This window comes from Tursiops truncatus, chromosome 3, assembly GCF_011762595.2.
Source record: "Tursiops truncatus isolate mTurTru1 chromosome 3, mTurTru1.mat.Y, whole genome shotgun sequence".
NCBI lineage: Eukaryota > Metazoa > Chordata > Mammalia > Artiodactyla > Delphinidae > Tursiops > Tursiops truncatus.
Genome location: NC_047036.1, coordinates 110,863,753 through 110,882,457, shown reverse-complemented (window position 1 = coordinate 110,882,457; position 18,705 = coordinate 110,863,753). Strand labels below are relative to the sequence as shown.

At 48.6% G+C, this 18,705-nt stretch overlaps 1 long non-coding RNA gene across 1 annotated transcript in view; it reads left to right on the top strand.

Annotated features, from left to right (window-relative positions):
- The window catches only part of LOC141278217 (uncharacterized), a 64,438-nt gene extending 46,315 nt beyond the window's left edge, over window positions 1–18,123 (top strand). Inside the window, exons 2-3 of the long non-coding RNA XR_012330564.1 lie at window positions 16,848–16,958; window positions 17,996–18,123. This is a non-coding gene — a long non-coding RNA (uncharacterized lncRNA). The remainder of the gene's footprint in view (window positions 1–16,847; window positions 16,959–17,995) is intronic.
- Window positions 18,124–18,705: the final 582 nt, after the last annotated feature.

Genomic DNA, 18,705 nt, shown 5'->3' with positions numbered 1-18,705 from the left:
TATTTGGGGTTATGACTCAAGAGGCGGCCGCTTGAGGAATGACGTTCCACTTGACCCCCCTCTGCCCCCACCCACATACGTTAAGGAATTAGAAGGTGATCCAAGACATTATAGGGTCTTCTAACTTCATCCCTCTCCCTCCATCCTCCCTTCCCCCCTCCCTTCCCTCCTCCCTTCCCCCCTCCCTTCCCCCCTCCCGCCCTCCCTCCCTCCCTCCCTCCCTTCCTCCCTTCCTGCCTTCCTTCCTTCCTTCCTTCCTTCCTTCCTTCCTTCCCAGATGCGATGACATAATCAGATCTGTCTTTTAAAAGCTAGTTAACTGGTGACTGTGTGAAGGATGAACTGGCATAGGTCAAGCAGACCAAGGAGGCTGGCACATTAATCTAGGAAGTGATGAGAACTTCAACTAAGGCAGTGACAATCAGGAAAAATTTGGAAGTAGAACGGTCAGCACCAAATGAGTTTGGTCTTAGATCTTCTGAGTTTGAGGCACCTGGTGGATACTGCCCAGCTCCCTCTGTCAGGACTGAGGCCCTCATTCCTCCAGGTGGCCTGGGTATAGGTGGATAATGGATCACAGCTGCATCCCTTCAAGGAATTTCCCTTGGCCCAAAGGAGCTGCATTGCGCAGGAAGCCATGGAAACTTGGGAAGAAATGGTTACCAGAAGGAGAGAGTGGTGGGCAGAGAAGGCAATCTGAGAGTTCCCGTTGGATTTGGCAATATAGAGGTCATTGGTGACTTTGGCACAGATGTATGAGGAGGGGCAAGGTATGGTTGCAGTGGTATGAAAACTTTCTGGAAGGCAATGATGAGCTGGACCTGGGTCTTGAAGGAAAGGTAGGATGTGGGGCATGGGAATACCTGCCATGAAGGGGGGATTACGTAAGTGAAGGAACTCAGGCTGGAGAAGTCACCTAGTTTGACTGAAGGTTAGGGGAAGGTGGGAGGAACTCAGGATGGAAAAGTGGATGGTGTCCAGGCATGGCTGTCTCTGAAGAGCAGAATCAATGGGGCTGTCTCCACATGTGTGGGAGTGGCACTGGGTTCAGGATACTGCCCTCTAGTGGGCACTGGGCATTGTGTCCCCGGAGTGGGGACCTGGCCGATCACATGGATGTTTTGATGGTGTGTTTATGAATGCAGATGTAATGAATTCTCTGAAGTGAGTTCCATTAAGCCAATTTAATGCCTTGATCAGTTTCCTGGCCTGTCTAGTAATCTCGTTTCCAATATTAATTTTACTACAGTTATTTTCAAAGAATTTAATTTTGTTTTGTGTAAATTTTACAGGAAGAATTTAATACATTTATCAAAGTGTATCCATGATAACTTCTGACATTATGAATTTCCTATTGTGACCATTGCTTCTGTCAAATCCAATTTTCCTGGACAAATATTTGCAGACCTAAATTTTCCCAAGGCAATTTGATATGTATATATAAAATTCTAACAGACTGTACCGTGTGAAATTTTAACCATTAGCTGTGCTATTTTGAGGAGATTATTCCTTCTAATAAAATTCATTATGACTAGGATAAAAGATTGATAGTTTATATTTATATCTTCACTAATTTATTATAAATTTATAAGTAGACTCTGTGAGATGGTTCTGGTTTGCTCTCTATCCAGGACTGAGTGATTGAATTGTGAAGGTAATTCTTCTGTTTCTGATTACTTTGTGTCCTGCATATAAATCATCTCCTCTGTTGGCAGCACCCGTTGAGGCTGGGATATCCTCAGGACTGGTGCAAGTAAGTGGCAGGATTTCTCTCTCAGCTCCGTGACAGCTCCCTGCAGAGCACTCATGCTGTGCTGTCCCTGTGCTAACACTTTACAGACATTATCGTATTAAATTCTCCTTTCTTATCCCATTTCACAGGTGTGCAAACTGCACCTTAGAGAAGTTAAGGGGCAAAATTGGGATTTGAACCCTGGTTTGTCTGAATCCAAAGACCACAGTTAAAACCACTGGGTTACACTGTATTTCACTGTATTTGTGTGCTCAGCAGACACCACTCACTGTCTGATGCCATTTGGGCGAGGGTTGGTTGGTTATGGTCATAGAATGTCTGGTCCAGACCCTCCCCATCATTACACACACACACATACACACACGTGCACACATATAAACACACTACAAATGTGGAAACCAAAGCCCCAAGGAGAGAAGGGATAAGCCCAGAGTCAAATAGTTATTGGGCAGCACAGCTGGCTAGAATCCAGGTTTCCAGCCCCTGTGACAGCCTCTGGTGGGGGTCACCCCTCGGCTTAGCTCAGCTGCCTGCCCAAGTGTCTTCAAATCTTCCCCAACTCACTGGGTGGCCAATTAGATAGGGGAGCCAGGCAGTGTGAGTTGTCTGAGAGGGGACTCCTGGATCCCAATTTCCTTTATTTCAGAGAAGTTGGGAGGAAATGCCCCAGTGATGGGGACTGTTAAATCGCTGCTAGAAGTGACCATGTCTGCCAGGTGCCACATATCTCTCCCGGGTCCTTCGGGCTCTTGGCGGGGTCTAGTTTCCCCATTAGAAGGAGCCGTGTGGGACCTCCAGACCTCTGGCCCTATCCGTGGGACGCTGAGCAGGGAGCAGAGGGGAGGGCTGCCTCTTCAGTTTGTGGAACTCAGAAGAAACGTATCATTTTTGGCCTCCATCGTGAATAAGGCACTGAGCTATTTCAGGTCCTGCAACAACTGCAAAGAAGGTTTTTTTCTTTGTGTTATGATAACATATTTACTTTTTCTGATTATATAAAGAATGCTGGTTCATTGTGGTGCAGTTTTCCTTTAAAGGGGTTATTTCATAATGACCATCACAGTTAGAATTATAATAGTATGAGAATTTGAAAGAGGTCTTATTGTTTCCCCCTTTCTTTCTTGAAAGCCCACATTGGGACAAAGGAAGTGGGGGGGCTCAGAGCATGAGAAAAATAACGATACACTTGACCTAATTAGAGGCTGAGTGGCTGGTAGCAGGCTGGGGTGGAATTCTGCCAGCACTGGCCCTCAAACCCCTCTGTCCCCCACCACCCCTGTGCCGTGACAAATAGTCACAATTACCTGTACAAGGGAAGAGGACTTTCCAAACTCTGCATCTCAGATATTTTCCACTGATGCTGGGAAAGAAAGTCTGTGAGGAGAGGAGGAGTGTGGCTGGGAGGTTACTGGGGAAACTGGCCAGGGGGTTCTTTCCTTCCCTGCCCTCCTGTGCTCCCAGGAGTCTGGCCAGGGGTTAACCATAGATGATGACTTTGCTCTTTGAAGCTGGAGATACTCCTTCTGTTTCTAACGTTCCACCCCAACGAGGCCTCACATCCAAAGACGCTGTCCTGATGGAATATTTTTAGCAGGTCGGGCAAACACAAACCCCGGGGCGGCTCTGCCAGTCTGCCTTCTCTGTGGTCCTCTCTGGGGCCAACGTGGACTTCTCCTCGGCTTAGCGTCTCAGGTGGCCAGTCTCAGGGGTGTGCCCGGGAGGGTGGGATGTGCAGGACAACCGCCAGTGTTCCGCAGCTTGGCCACACGGAGCCCCAGCCTCCATCAGTGGCAGAGACGTGGAGCGTGGCCGGCGTGGCCGACCTGCCAGTGGATCTTTCTTTGTTTGGCTCCATTAGCAACTGACGTATCAGACTTTGTGAGACAAAGATTCCAAACCCCACCTATGACTCCAAACAGCTTTCCAGAGAAACAGTTGGTCTGCACCTCTCTCACAGGCAGTTTTGGGCAGGGAAAGAAGAAATGGCCGTTACATCTTCCCAAGGCATTTTGTAACAGGACGATTTGTTCTAGGTGCAGTCTATTTTGCCCGACACCTCTCAGACAGTCAATAATTCCAGTTTGTTGATGATTATCCTTGGTCCCTCCCCTTCCATCTGCCACCGGAGTCCACGCCTCTCGCGGCAGCCACCCCACAGAACGTGGAAGCATCTGTCTCTCTAATGACTGGCCGTGGCAATCTCAGCTATTCAATATGGCGAGATGAAGAAAACATTCATTTCCTATGATACGGGGCACTCCGAAGCCAGATTTGACAACTGTTCCACTGAACACTACTATTTCACAATTTCCTTAGATAACAAGAAGCCGTTCTTCCTCCCAGAGGGATATATTTACAGGATGGGAAGTTGATAACTAGGCCACTAGAATGACAAATGGTTTTGAAATACACAGTGCATTGACTCTGATGAACGCGTGCTGCCTTCTGTGAGAGGGAATTCTTCCAGAGTGTCTTGTCCTTAGCCTGAAGGACCTTGAGAAGTCTCAGGGAGAAGCCGGGGCCTGAGTCCTGCATCCTGGGGCCTTCTTGGAGTCAGAGGGAGAGAGCTTTTGGGTGAGGACCCCTGGACAAACATAACTGGCAGTAGGAGCTCTGAGGGAGGGAGATCCCTGACGGCTGGGGGAAGCTGGGTCTGCAGAAGCTTCGTGTAGAGGTGCGGTGCACATAGGTGGTGAAGGATGGGAAGAGCTTTGGTAAATGGGGAATTGGGCGCACAGGGAGGGTGAAGACATCGAAACAGTTACAGTGAAAGTGAAGAGTGGTTGGCAGGGACCTGAGTGGAGGGGGCCACTCTGTGGGTGGGGCAGGGACTGTGGATGAGTTCTCAGGGCTGTGCTCTTTTGACCTTGGCTGAAATACGTAGGTCCAAGGTCATGCATGCAAGCAGGGGCAAGATGTACCTCCTGCCTCGGCCCTGTGGCTATGGAGGGAGGGGTCCCAGAGACCAGGACTCACAGCAAGACCACCATTATGGAGGTACTCTGTGTGCCAGGCACGGGGCCCAACGCCTTGGGGGTGTTTTAGCAGAAGAATTACTAAGGCCAATTGGCACGCTAGGAGCCTGGGACCGGGAGAAGGCCAGGCTCCTCAGATGCTCCCAGAGGTGGGGGTCCTGGCTCCCATTTTAGAAACTCCTTCCGCTTTGTGCTTCTCCCCTCTCAGGGGCCATGGCCAGCTTCAGAGGGGCACGGCCGCCCTCGCCTGCCCTTGTCCCTTCTGGGGTTACACATAGAAGGTCCGGGCTGTGATGGGAGGGAGGGGAAGCCAGAGTGAGAAAATCTCCTTTTACTTCATGAAACTGCAGACATCCTCAGCGATTGGAGCAGCGAGAGCTAGGCACAGAAATTATGCAATGGTTCGCCAAGAAACACCTTCCACCAACATTTTGCTTTAATTCCTGCTGCTTTAGGCTTTTATGAGTAATTAATTGGCGGAGCAAGCTCACGCCCTGGAGTTTTTAGATAATTAGTAGGCCAGACAACTACCAGAAAGGAGGATTTCTCGGGGCCCCTCTGGATCCTGTGTCTTCCTCGCACTTCCCTTCCTAGCGCCGCTTGTGAACAATGCTCCAAGCTTCAACTTGCTTGTCGGCTCCAAATCGGGTCTATCTCCACCCCCAGCCCCCAAGTCCTCCTCCCACACCTCCCGGTAATCTTTAGTCAGCTCGCCCCGTGGTGGAGTGAATCCCCGCAGATCTGGTTTGGGAACCCCCAGAGAGAAGAGGATTCTGTGACCCGTTCCCCCCTGCAGAACACATTTAACTTAAGAAGGAGGTGGGTTAAATAAACTTTGTTATGAGATTTTCGCCATATCTCTTGAGCTTTTATAATACCAGGCTTAAGTATTTCTACCCTAAACCCTACTCAAGTCAGTTCTAAGGCTCAGGGTGATTTAGTGATGATACGATGCTTTTATTTTTGATACTTCCACCTTGCAGCAGGGCTGGGAAGGGTGGCAGGGATTGTGGAAGGGAAGAGCTGACTGTCAGATATACGCTGTAAGGATGGTTCCCAGCTCTGTCCCCTCATCAGCTACATAGGCTAGTGGACCCCGCTGTATCCTTCCGCAGGAGATGGGATGGGAGGCTTTGGGAAGGGCGCGATGTGAACACGTTATTAGGGATCAGTGTCGTGTGGGTGGGCCTCGGCCCCTTGCTTTCAGCCCGTGGCTGGTGTTTCGCTTAACAGTTGGCTGCTCGAGCAGGTTGTGCACTGCTCAAAGGTGCTCAGCTGAGGGAGCATATGGGGGCTGGAATCTAGTCTGCGCTGCAATACCAACCTGTGTGCCCTTGGGGCTGTGTTTACCCCTGGGGGCGCATTTTCTCATTCACAGAAGAGAATAGGCTATTTGTAGCACTGGCTAGGAACTCTCAGGCTGGCCTCAGAGCAGGGCCTGGTCACTCAGAAGTCCACACCTTGTGAATCCCTCTAGGAAAGAGCACTTACACCTTAACTCCATGCCTTCCGGCTTCTCATTTGTCCCTGCCCCGAATGTTGCCCACACCCTGGTTCCTCTGAAGTTCAAGCATCATTGCATCCCTTGAGGGGCCTGGAGCCCAGCAGAAGGCCTGTGCCAGGCAGTGCTGACTGATCAAGATCAGTTCCCCTGACCCACTTCTACTCACAAGCAATGTACTCCTGCAGAGGTTCCTCCTCCGCTGGCAGCCATCTCCTCCTGCCCCGAGGCCCAGCCCTGACACCCATTGTGCTATCCTCACAAGGCCTCAGGGCCTGTTCCCTCCGTCTCATGCATCTGCTCCCGACTGTGGCCTCCAAGTTTGTGTCTCCACCTCTGACTTTGAAAACCTCTCACCTATAGTCTCAACTGTCTCCCTGCTTCCTTCTGCTTCCCCCCCAACATGGCCAGGTAGGCAGGGCCTGGGGCTGCTGCCCGCACTTCAGAAGGCCTGGCTGGGTCATGACATTGGGTCTGTCTGTATTTAAGGAGAACCTACTTTGGCTGACTCTGTTGCCTTCAGCCCAGAGAAAAGGCCCTTTCCACCTGGCCAGTCTGTTCAACAATCTGAGTGGTTCATGGGGAGGGGATGCAAATCCCCAGTTAGCTATTTAGAAACTTCCTTTTGTCTTCTATGCATAAATTCCTCCAAGAGATTCCGCAGGGGCAGGGAAGAGTTCATTGAAGGCAGGGTTTAGAGACTCAAAACTGAGTAGCTCAAGCATTTAACTGCCCTTGGGACTCCCTACCTGTTACCCACCGAATCAGTCTGTCTAAAGCCATTCTTTGGCTTCAGTCCACCACCAGCCACATTCCCGGCTTCCCCCAGGCCCCAGGCAAGGTCTGAGGTCTGGAGGAAGGGGGAGGAGACAGTCAAGGACACACAGAAATTTCCCAGCAGCTCTTTAGGTGCTAAACAAAACCAAAAGAAAATGAACCCAGATTCATTCTCTAATTGCTTAGACCTTATTAGAGCCTGATTACATAATCTATCTTGGTTTACATTCTCTCTTACCCTGTGTTTTAATTGGCGATAATAGAGCTTGAGAGTCTCATGTTGGACTCATACCTCTGGCTGGGGTGGGTGGGTGGAAGCTATTTACTGTAAGCATAATTCTGGGAGGCCCAGAAGTCTCTGCACAAACAAGAGGTTGTTACTAACAGTGGTTGCTTTGTGTTGTGGGATTTGCAATCAGGATTGATCAGCCTTGCAGTAAAGGGTCGCTAAATTACCAGGTGCCACAGCTCTGGTAGAATCGTTGGGTTTGTGTCCTCTGGGGGTAATCCTTTAGCTTCCATGGGAAGCTAGCTAGAGAAAGTTGGCAAGGGAAAACTTCATGTGTTTATAGAATAATGTGGGTGGCAAATTTAGCGTATTGGTCTATCCCTATGCCCCTGAGTTCTAGGTCCTGCTTTCTCTGCTCCCACTGCTGCAGATGGCACGAGGCCCTAGTCCCAAAGGAGACCTGTGAGAAAAGGTCCACGTTAGGCAATATAAACAACAGGTAGGGCATAACAAGGCACAGCCATGGACTCTCAGCTATGTGCTTTATGGTCAAAGAGGAGCTTCTTATCTATCCTCACAGCACCGGTAGTGGCCAGGAGGAGTTAACGGAGCATTTCCTCCGGGCCCCTCAGGAAGCCTGGAGCTGAGGTATTTTTCATCTGCTCCTTATGCTCCTGGCTGGATGAGGCAGTGTAGCTGCTGGCATCGATCTGCCATCATTCTTTTCTTTTTGTTTTTAACCATCACATTCTGTGGCACATTCTTTATTTTGACTTGTTTTGCTTTCTGCCTGTCTCTCTCCACTAGACTATAGCACACAGGAAAGCTGTGATTTGTGCTTGTTTTGTTTACTGCTGGGTCCCCAAGGTTTAGCACAGGGCCTGGCGTGCTCAATCAACATTTGTTGAATGAATGAAGAAATTCTGTCTTCAAGCTGTCAGTAGACAATAGTACTGTCCATCCCACAGACTCCTTGTGAAACACATTGATTGCCAATAATTCAAGCACTTCCTTGACATGATATCTTATGATATAGATTCATTTTTTTAAAATTTTTTTGAATTTTATTTATTTTTTTATACAGCAGGTTCTTATTAGTTATCCATTTTATACATATTAGTGTATACATGTCAATCCCAATCTCCCAATTCATCACACACACACACCCCGCCCCCGCCACTTTCTCCCCTTGGTGTCCATATGTTTGTTCTCTACATCTGTGTCTATTTCTGCCCTGCAAATCGGTTCATCTGTACCATTTTTCTAGGTTCCACATATATGCGTTAATATACGATATTTGTTTTTCTCTTTCTGACTTACTTCATGCCACCACTATTTTCAACGTGTTGTTTTGTCATTTTGCTACCTAGATGTCTATTTGGTTTCTTTTTTCTTTCTTGGTGAAAAAGGAACACATCTCTTTGCCTACTGTTGATGTCTTTTTACAATACCAGTTTTCCTTTATGCCTGTTCTTGTTCAGTTAGCTTGGAATTAGTGTTTTGTTTAGTTATCACTAGCAGTTTGTCTGACTTTTTGGGCCAGAAATGATTTCTTTTCTGCCTGGCGGGGAGAAAGTCACTATATTTGGAAAGCAATTTCCCCAGATTCAGGAGCCAAATTGATTTTATGATTTAGATATTAAGCTTTTTTTTTTTTTTGCTTTGTAAGTTTCTAATTTTCCTTTAGAAGAAATATATGAATAGCTGTCTGCATATGCCTGTCTGAAAGGACAGAGCCATGTAGGTCCATGAACTTACATTTATAATCTCCAGTGGACTAAAAAGAGAGAAAATGGGACTCACACACATGCGTAAGGCCTGCCTGCTAACAGATACGCTCTTCAGAATGTTATATATATATTAGAGTTTGGAATCAATGATTTGTAGATCTCAAATCCTTTGAAACAAGGAGTGACAAGACAGGCCTCTAGTACAGAGCCTCATTGTGACTGTCCAAAGGATAATGGGGTTGTCTCAACTGAGTGGACTCCCTAATATTAATTTTCTTTGCTTTATTTTTTGAGGCGTTAAAAAAACTTGTTTTGCCTAATATATTAGCATTCATTTCTAGGCTTTGAAAACTAATCCTACTTTGAAAGGAGAGTTTTAAATTTGAAATATGAGGCCTGTATAGTGGTGCCTTGAAATCATTAACTGTCCCTTCAATATTCATTGCAGGTATATCCGTCATGGGGAACTTGTTTGTCATTAACGTGAGGGGGATGCAAAAGCAAAAGCTCCTGGAACCCCTCCAAGGGTAATGTTGTCACTCAAAACTTTGTTCTGGAATCGATCTGACCTCAGAAATGGGCCGTACCTATTGACAAAACGACAGCTGGTAGTTTTAACAGATCTGACGAGTGGCAGTTTTTGCAAATGGAATGGGAGTTGGTTTGCAGATGAATCCGCCAGGCAGCTTTGGCCCTGAGCAAAGTTTCTGTGGTTGAGTCTAATTAGCCTGAGGGGTCAAAGGGCGGGGCACCTTGGAATCGATGTTTAATTCCACATTTCTGCCAGGGATGTAGCTTATCTGCAATGCAGCCCGGCTGCCACGGGCCTGGCCTGGCAGAGGGGGCATTTATATTTGCTTGGGTCTCTGGCTAAAGGAGCATTCATCTATGTATATACGATTCCTGGATTAAAAAATGTTAACCACTTCCCACGTCCCTCGAGAGCCTCCAGGGCTTGTCTCCTTATGCGCTTATTGACTCGTGTGCTATTGATTCCCTGTTGGGGCTGGTGACTTCTCAGTTTTTGCTCTGATTCAGCAATTTTGCTTGTTAAGTTTTAATCTGGGTGTAAAACATTTTTCAATAAAGCCAAAGCTTGAGGATCATCCAGTTGGAAGGGAAGTTAGATCCATAGAGGGCCTTCAGAGTATTTCCACTGAAAGGGCTTTGCCTGTGCCGAGGAGCTAATACTCTCACTCTAGAAATCTTTCTGGTCGTGGCAGAATAGGCCAGAAGGGTCTCTTTTTAGAACTGAGTTTCAGTTCTTACCTAAGCCATGCTGGTTTCTTACAGAACGCTGTTTTCTTGGTACAGATGAGGAAGAAGCCCAGAGATGACCAAACAGCCTTGACCTCCTTGCTGATAAAAGCCTCCAGCTCCCAGCTTGTCCCTTTGCCAGGCCAGGGAATCTTCTGTGGTGTTGCAGTCCAGGTATGGGAATATCCGATTCCCTTTAGTCTTCAATAAATTCAATTTAACAAACACTTATTGAGGGCTGGCTCTGTAAGATTACCATGGAAACCCAAGTGGAATCTTTAAAATCCTCTGGGGTAGTTGTTCAGAGTTCCCACATTCATTGACACTTCAGTGAGCAGGGAGGGTGTATCTTGGTCCGACTCATGCCTGTTCTATGTTTGCGTTCAGCCCAAACAGCAGAAAGGGGAGACAGATGGAGGAAAATTTCTAAAGCTGATACTAGGGCTTTTTGTCCCTGGTGATGTAACGTTGGACGCCCCAGGGAAGACAGGTGAGGAACCAGAGCTTTGATTTCTGTTGGAGGAAAGAGCTGAGTTCAGCCACAGCTGACCCTACTCTGTAGTGTCATCGCCCCCATGCTCGGCACCAGGGCAGGACCTACAAAGGGATGTCTCCATGCCTGGTGACAGCCTTGTTCGCGCACCTTGCAGCACAGGGGGGTGCTGTAGCTTCCCAAGATCAAAGCCTCGATTATGTGAGGCACTCATCACACAGTGGGAGCAGGGCTTGTCCCTGACACAGGGCTAGGGACCACAGCATCATTGTCCTGCCGGCGTCTTAGAAGAACTGGGAGGCTTCTTGCTGTTTTTTCTTAAGAAGACAGTAGTTCCAACTGTGCTGAGAAATGTTCCAACGCAGAAAAGGGGAAGATGGGGCTTTGACATTTAAGGTCATTGTCATGATTATAAATCTTTGGGTTGCAAGTGACTGAAAAAAAAAAAATTAAACTGGCTTAAACTATGAAGGAAATCTGCTGGTACAGTTAACAGAAAAGTCCAGATGTAAGTTCAGGTGAGGATGAACCCAGGAACTCAATGATGTCACCAGGGACACCGTTTCTTTCCATTTTCTGTGCTGCCTTTTGACTGGTTTCCTAGATGGGCCCATGCTGGCCACCAGCAATTCCTAGGGCTGCAGGCTTCCTCCTCCATGTCTAGCAGGAAGCACAAACTTCTTTGTCGTGACTTTCCGGGCAATACTGAGATTCGCCCTGAATGGGTCATTTCCAACCCAGACAGCCCAGGACTCTCTGAGTCTGAACTGTGCTTGGAATTTTTTGCTCCTGGGAGAGAGGGATTTTTTTTTTTCCTCCTAGTATGCTTCTTTCTTAGGAGAGGTGATTCCTTTGATAGGCTTTTGCTTTTCCCCTAAATAAAAGTCATATTCAAATATTTTCTTTGCTGATCTTGGGGCATCTAAAACCAGCAATCAAATCACTCCGGGGATGAATTTCCAGTGGACGATGGTACATCTACCTGAGGTGTGTCACCTTTCAGCTGGTGGACTCTGATCTCCACTGTGTGCGCCCCACCCCATCATCATTTGGACAGGCTCTCTGCCCCGGTGTACACAGTATTCCTCCAGGTACACCGCAGAGCCCACTGGGCCTCCAATTCCCAGGGTCTGAATGGAACAGCCAACCCCCCTCTCCCACTCCCTCCGTCCCCAGAGGAGGAAAATTTAATTTTCAGGAGCTCATTGTGCCTTTCATCTGGTTTTGCCATCGTGATGTCCTTTCCACTCTCTGTCTCCTTAGAGCCACCCTCTGAGGGCTCAGGGATTCTCATCATCTGGGCATAGCATGTGCCCCCCGTACGTAGGTCCGTTGCTCTGCATGTACCAACTTCGGATTACTGTTTAATGCCCGCCCAATAGCAGTTACATCTGAGATTTCACTTTCCCTCCATCTGTGTACGTTTCTCTGTCATCAACCTTGAAAATAGCTTTTGTTTCCTGATATATCGTGTCCCTATCTGGGGGACGTTGAATTTCCTTCTCTTGGGGTGGTTGTGTTGTACTCAGCCAGTGTCTGTGCACCGTGAGACTCCAGGGGCAAAAGATAGCACTTCTGACGGTGGCTTGGTGTGCCAGGTCCAGCGCCTGCCCGCTCAGTGCACTCTACAGGGTAGCCCTACGTCTTCCTTGGCATCAGGCGGGCCAAGCACTGGGATGATTGAATGCATTTGTGTTCAAATTAACGAGCTGCTTTGTCACCACGTGGACCTGGCAGAGGTAAGAGTGTGCAGGTGTCCGTGACACTGATGTGGTGACCCCCATGCATGAAGGCTCTGTGGGCAAAGTTCCATGTTTACGTCTCCCTTCTGCAGGGTGCAGAATCGGAAGTTGATGACATGGAACAGTTTGTCCTAGGGAAGCGATGGCTCTGGGTGACAGAGACTGAGGGAGTCTTTCAAAGATGATAGAAGCCAACTCTGAGATATGAAGTGTGGCACTGGATGTCTTCTTAAAGATACAGGCATCTCCTAAACTCCATGTTACAGCTACCCTCAGCCACGAGGGCTGGGAGGGAGGTTCACACTGACTCCTTGTGCTATCGTGGGTTAACTTTTCAAAGATTGGCCTGTGGAAAAGGAAGTGCGTGCGGCCACCGCACAGAGCAATGAGTGTGGGTACCTGAGTTTCATTGTGACAGCCTGAGCCTCAGACTTTCCACCTGGGGAGGGAGGTTCTGTGGTCTCTTTGGCTTTCTGGCTCTTGCATCTGTTACAGGATGCGCTGGATGCTGTCTGTGCCCGTCCTGACCCCCTCTCTCCCAGTGCTCCCATTCCCTGGCTGCTGTGTGCTGTGAGTTCTCTAGGAATTGCCCTCTCTCCAGGAAGTTTTTTTTTTTCTTTTTTTTTTTGCGGTACGCGGGCCTCGCACTGTTGTGGTCTCTCCCGTTGCGGAGCACAGGCTCCGGACGCGCAGGCTCAGCGGCCACGGCTCACGGGCCCAGCCGCTCCGCGGCATGTGGGATCTTCCTGGACTGGGACACAAATCCGTGTCCCCTGCATCGGCAGGAGGACTCTCAACCACTGCGCCACCAGGGAAGCCCTTTTTCTTAGAATTTTTATTGGAGTATAGTTGATTTACAATGTTGTGTTCGTTTCTGCTGTACAGCAAAGTGAATCAGTTATACCTATATATATATCCACTCTTTTTTTAGATTCTTTTCCCATCTAGGTCATTACAGAGTATTGAGTAGAGTTCCCTGTGCTGTACAGGAGGTCCTTATTCGTTACCTATTTTATATATAGTAGTGCGTATATGTCCATCCCAATCTCCCAGTTTATCCCTCTGCCCCTTTCCCCCCGTAACCATGTTTGTTTTCTACACCTGTGACTCTGTTTCTGTTTTGTAAATCAGCCATAAAAAATAACAAAATAATGCCAGGACCTAGAGATTGTCATACTGAGTGAAGTGAGTCATCGGAGAAGGACAAATGCCGTCTGGCCCGGAAGCTTCGCCACCTCTCCCACCCCTGCGGCCAATGACTGACTGACAAGGGGGTATAAAGGGTCAGCCCACGTGCCTCAGGTTGGGGTCAACTTCACAGGGACGGTTGGTGCTTCAGAGCGTGTCACACTGTCAGGCTAAAGCCAGACTCCAGCTACAACCACACGCTTGCTTGCTCCTTCCCCTCCCTTGTCCTGTTGCCTCACTCTTCCCAATAGTAGTTGTTGAGTTTAATACATATTCCTGAGAATATCTGCTCAGTAGATCATATGGACCCAGATCCCTGTCTTAGTTCTTGCTTCTAGGGAATCTGAACTCAGGTACATGGTCACCGATGACCAGGTTTGTGTCATCAGCATAGGATTAATGGGGTGGGGTGTCCTCCATACATTCCAGTCCTGCAGACCCATTCTCCTTCTTTGCCTCCCCCGACACTTTCTCTCTTTTCCCTACTTAGCTGGTTCATGTAATTGTACACACTCTCCTACTCACGCATCCACCCATCCATGCACCCCTCTGCCCATCTGTCCACTCATCCACTCACCCAGAGACTGACCTTCAAACCCTCCTGTATGGTGAAAAAGCCAGGATTCGGATTCTGCCCAGACAGAGACTGCTTGGGGCCACCTATTGCTTCTGGGCGGGGCTTCACTTCTGTTCCTGTAGAGAATGGGTCAGGCTGGGCAACAGAAGGGTGAGTGTCATTGCTCTCAGCCCAGAAGGACACCCATCCAGAAGTGGGAACTGGCCTGGTGGACCTAGTACGACACACCTTTAGTACTTTCTCTGCCATTTCAGGAGCTTGCTTTCCTAGAGGCTCACCACCTGGCCCTGGGTCACAGCAGGAGGAGGGGGAGTGTTTTTCACTTACAAATGGTGTAGGAAAAGTTGAGGCAGATTATCTGGCTGCTGCAATGAGTGCCTTATGGATTGAAGAGCGCCAATCAAATTAGCTGCCAGAAGAGAATGCAGATGGTACCGTGTGGACCGGATTTTCTATATCCCCTAATTGCATTATTTCGATCAGCGGGTGAACATTGCATGGCCTGCAGTGGGATTTGGGGGGTTTGGGGAGAGGGGGTGGGTTGACACACACTGTCTGGGCCAGGCTGAGGATATGGGTTTGGATGTCATGAATGTTTTCATATCAAGATTGAGGCATTAACAAAATGGATCTGGATTATTTTATGGATTCAAGCAGGGCAGGGCAGGACTTCAAGCAAGTGCTTACAGGAGAGAATGCCTCCCCGACCCTTACAGGTTGGAGATGTGTCAGTTCCTAGTATAAGCGATTGAAACAACTCTCTTCCACATTTTGAAGCTGCTATTACTTAGCACTTAAGAGCTGAAGCTCTGGTCCAAATCTCAGTTCTACTCCTTACTAGTTGAGTGATCGTTGGCAGGCTACTTAACCTCTTCAATCCTCAGTTTCCTCATTTGTATAATGGGGCTTATACCTGTACCGTCTTCACAGAGCTGTCGTGAGAATCAGAGGAGATCGTGTATGCAAAGCGTTTAGCACAATGCCTGGCACATGGATGATGCTAAATAAACGTGAGCCCTGTGACTTGCCTGGTGGCGCAGTGGTTGAGAGTCCGCCTGCCAATGCAGGGGACACGGGTTCGAGCCCGGTCCAGGAAGATGCCGCATGCTGTGGAGCACCTAAGCCTGTACGCCACAACTGCTGAGCCCATGTGCCACAACCACTGAGCCTGTGCACTGCAACTACTATCTTCTTAAGAAGCCTGCATGCCTGCAGCCCACGCTCCACAACAAGAGGAACCACCGCAATGAGAAGCCTGTGCCACATCAACGAACAGTAGCCCCCGCTTGCTGCAACTAGAGAAAGCCCGCACACAGCAAGGAACACCCAACACAGACAAAAAATAGCAATAATAAATAAATAAATAAATAAACGTGAGCTCCTCCTCCTGAAGGCCGTTTACCTTTCCTTAGGACACTTGGAAATTTAGAAGGTTTCCCAGGCTGGATTGTGGAATGGCTGCTTCAATGACAGAGAAAGACCTAAATGCACGATTTCTGCTCTTCTCAGAAATTCTTTTTATTTATTTATTAAATTTATATCTTTTTATGTATTTATTCATTTATGAATTTTTCTTTGGATTTGACTCTTCCTCTGATCAGGCAAGATAAACATGTGAGCTCTTCCCAAAGACCCAGCCGGGTGGAACGCTGAGTCTCTGCTGGTGGTGGTGTGGTTCTGTAGCTGATCTTGATCTACGATCCCCTCCCAAGTGCCCACTGGCAAGCTCACTTCCACGTCAGTGCAAGGTCCACTCCATCACAAAACTGCTTTTTGCCACTGAAAAAATTACATCAAAGCCTTAATTGGTTTCTTAGGCTCCATGTGGCCCCAATTTTTGGATGACCTGCAATTTGGGATAATCTGTGGTTCTTCCTCCAGGTTAGGATGTTCTGTGTAACTGGGATTTGAGTCTAACAGGAATTTGGATTTGGTGCTCCGTAAAAAATAACTACAGATGCATTGTTGCACTGTAGCCATCCTGCTGCCTGGCAGCTGTGGGCTTTGAGAGGCACAGCTGTCTCCATGGGGGGGAGCTGCTGGCTGAAGGCAACCGATCAGTGAGCTCCACCCAGTGAGACCCGTGGCAGCAGCTTCTCTTTGCACTGGGACTGCTGCAGCTCCCAACTGAGGACCCCCATAGAGTTCTGGATGGAAACAGCTGGGCAGGAGTTAGGAGGAGTGGTGGGTGAGATCTGTGGGGTCCCAGCCTAGGCTCCATCACCTCCTTGCAGTAAAATCTCCATTTATCATTAGCCTCAGGCCTGGGGTGGCATCTGTGACTCCTCTATACCATGCTGCAGCTCGGGGACATCTTTGGCTGTCCACGTTGTGGTCACTTGCTCCCGTCTTCAAAAACCCTCTTTTTCATCTCCCACCTGAGAACTTTATCCTTTCTTGGGCAAGTGCATTACCTCCCCTAGAAGAAAGGAGTTTGCAGGTAAGGGACAACCATAAGGTGGCATCAGGGACCACTTTGCCATTTGGAGAAGCAAAAGATGTTCTTTGGGTCAGAAGAACAGCTACTCTCACCTCCACCATGATGGCCAGGCAGAGTGGGATGTTACAGGCAGAGGAGGGAATTAGGAGCTTTTTCAAAGACTCATTCATGTGATCCATCCTTAGGTGTTGGGGGTCGCAAACATGACTTTGGCCAGATCTGTCCAGGTCACAGGAGGAGAGGGGCGAGACTGAAACCACACCCTCATTCTACGTGCTTCGCAGATGGAGACCAGGGTCTGTAATAAGGAATGCTCTTTGTTTTATAAGAAAACACACACAAGCAAGCAAACTCCAGTAAGTTCACAGTTCAGAGTACTAAAATCTTCCAAGAGAAAACTCCAAGGAAATCCAATTGGGAAGCCTTTAATCCAACAAGTCTCTGTGCTCTGGGACTGTGTATCATGAAGGAGAAGTGGGGAGGCTGGGAGGTAGAAGCCCAGGGACTCTTTCCATCTGGGTTGGCAGGAGCCCTGGGTGAGGGCAGCCTGACCAGGATGCTGATGGAATGCTTCTACCCAATGAACCAGAGACAGGTTGAGCGAATCCTGAGAGCTGTCTGGTTACTCCAAGTCCCTCCTTCCTTCTCCTCAGGCATTCCCCTGGGTCATACACCCCTGGCATCTCTTGCTTGGACTGTGATGCTGTGGTCCATTCATTGTGCATCCAGCTGAGTGAGGAGAAGTGTCATATGCAATGTATGACTGATAATAACTAAAGCACTAATGTTTCAAAATAATTTACTTTTTTTCTAGATTAGCAGATTCAAGGTTGTTATTTTAAATCTCATTTTCCTTCTGCTGTCGTTCTGATAGACGATGAGAGATGCCATAACAGAGTTTGGGGAGTTGCATGCAACCCATGGCCTCTCTTACTGACATCAGAGCCTGTGGTCTGGAAATGTCCGCAGGAGTGGGTCAGGCTCAGGCAGTGAACATTGCTGGAATTAAAGTAATAATTGGTATCACGGACCTTACAACAACTCTTAAGAGGCCTCTTGCCTTCTGTCTTCCCTCCTCCCATTCATCCTCCACACTGTAGACAGAAAGACTTTTCTAGAATGCAATTGAGATTGTCCTTCACAGTTTCCTCTTCCCAAAGATCAAAGCCCACACTCCCTGGAAGCCCCCTTGGCATGGCCTACAAGACCCTGCCCGATGGTTTTCAGTCTTCCAACTTCCAGCCACAGTCCCCAGATAGGATTAAGGCCAGGGATGGTTGAGTGTGGGTAATACATAGTTCCACCCACTGGTTGTTTTTCTCTGCGTTTCCAGCACCAGAGACTGAAGACCTGTTTTTCAGAGTCAGAGGGCTGGTGGTGAAGTGAATGCTAGCTTTGGTGATGCTGTCATGACTTGGCTTTGCTCCTCTCCCTCTCTCAGGTGAGCTGGAGTACTGGGGCAGGGTCTTCAGGAAATACCTCCCTGATCTTTACAAACGGAGGGATAGGAAAAAGAAAGTGTGCACCATTATGAAGATGTGGGGTAACCTCTTCAGCTTGTAGAGGCCCCAGTTTTCTTGTGACAAAATAAACCTACACTGGCAGGTTGGCAAATGTTTTTCTGTTGCTGTTATTACAAAGAAATCTTCAGACCCTTGTTAAAAGACTATGATTCAGGGGGCAGAGTCAAGGTGGCGGACCAGGAGGACGCGGAATTCGTGTCTCCGCACAACTAGGGCACCTACCGGGCACCGGTGAGGGACCACAGACACCTAAGGGGGCAGGAGGAACCCCCAGTGACTGGGTAGGATGTGGGGCGTCGGGGGAGTGAAGGAGGAGGGGAAGTGGAGGCGGGACGGGACTGGTGCCCCTGAGGGGTGGCTGGGGGAGGGGAAGGGATCCCACGCCTTAAGGGGGAAATTGGGAGACCATTGGGAGGACAGAGGGTCAAAAGGGAGCGTGGCCAGGTTTCCCTGTGCACTTGGGCCCCCGGGAGCCTGTGGAGATCCCGGGCCTGATCCTCTGCCCACCAAGCCTCCCTCC